Consider the following 1,482-nt stretch of genomic DNA (forward strand, 5'->3'; position numbering starts at 1 on the left):
TTAGAGAAGACATACACAAGATAAAACATGTTAAATTCAGCTATTGTAAGGTCTTCGGAGCAATTATGGAGCTGCACAAGTGTAATATTCAGTAGTAAGAGTGAGACAAGGCCAAGGGGAATGCCCTCCTAATAGGAAACGTTGAAGGGACTGGAAAATAGGCAGAGCTCTGGTAGATTTTATTTTACTACATAATACAAAACTCATCATCAATATTCCCGGTGTAGTACTATCATTCACATTACAGTGCAGATGGTTCACATATTTTAAATTGTAATTTAATTACTCTGTTCATGATCATACTGCATTTGAACTTCCCTGAATTCCTGGCATGCTTATGCAAATATTKTATTGAAGACATGTGGCTTTAATAGAATGGCCCTTTCTCATAATTGTCTTTTTTTATTCCCTACATGTTTTGGATCATYAGAAAAACACCATTTATGCACGGTGCATAAAACTCAGATATTTACATTTGCAGAAATGGCTTTGTTCTCCTATATTTCTTCAAGTTTATATCCCTTTTTATAATAGAAGTGGTTTCATTGCTTAATCCTTTTGACTCTTAGTATTCCACTGTCAAGAGGCCAACTACAATCAGGAGCAGGACAACGAAGAAGTTGTACAGCCTTTCATTACATCAGTGATRTCTCACATTTATTTATTTATTTWTTCATTTTGGCTGAAACTTTAGAATTTATTGCATAGCCAAGGAATAATTATAGGGCAACACTATTATTGACTAGAYCTGCACAACAGTCTTCAGTCACCACCTGAGGCTACTTTCACCTCTAAGCACAAACCTATCAGTGGAGTTTAGAGAGCTGTAAAGATTACTGGCCTCACCTTTATTCTGCTATGATTCCCTAACTCTTCATTTTCTTCAAAAGGAGACAGTTGCATGAGGTGCTCCTCAGTCCATAAGACAGCTTTGAGGCTCACTAAATACTTGCTACTACTATGCATCAAGAAATACAAAAATCCCTCATCTAGTCCTGAAGTTCATTTCTACTTGAAGTAGCTTGACATATAGATCTTTTCATACTTGCTCTTTCTGCCCTGCTATTAAAGCTGCAGAAGCAGATCTATTCCCTTATATCCTGTCTCTATAGCTATCACTAAGGAATAAAAAAAAAAAAAAACCCCTCCAGCCTCTAATGGTTCACCCTCAGCATGCTATGCTTTCTCTCATCCTCCCCAGGTGCACTATATATCACAACAGCAGCTCTGTGACTCCAGAATTTACTCTCATCACCTGGGAAGTTGAGTGGAAAGAGGGGAAGTTGAAATCCTTAAAAGGAGAGTTTAGTGCAGAGGTACTTGCTTGCTTTTTTTTCCTTTTAATGACTAGCAAGGAAGTTCCTTATAGGAGTTATGCAGCTTCTCAGCAGTGGAGTTGCACTCTTCCCAGCAAAGTGCATCTCTCTCTTATTTGTTTCTACCTAGTAATAGACCTTGGGGTAACTTTGAGGTGGAGCTTGC

This window comes from Rhea americana, unplaced genomic scaffold, assembly GCF_003343005.1.
Source record: "Rhea americana isolate MKP2758 unplaced genomic scaffold, rheAme1 scaffold_89, whole genome shotgun sequence".
Classification (NCBI taxonomy): Eukaryota; Metazoa; Chordata; class Aves; order Rheiformes; family Rheidae; genus Rhea; species Rhea americana.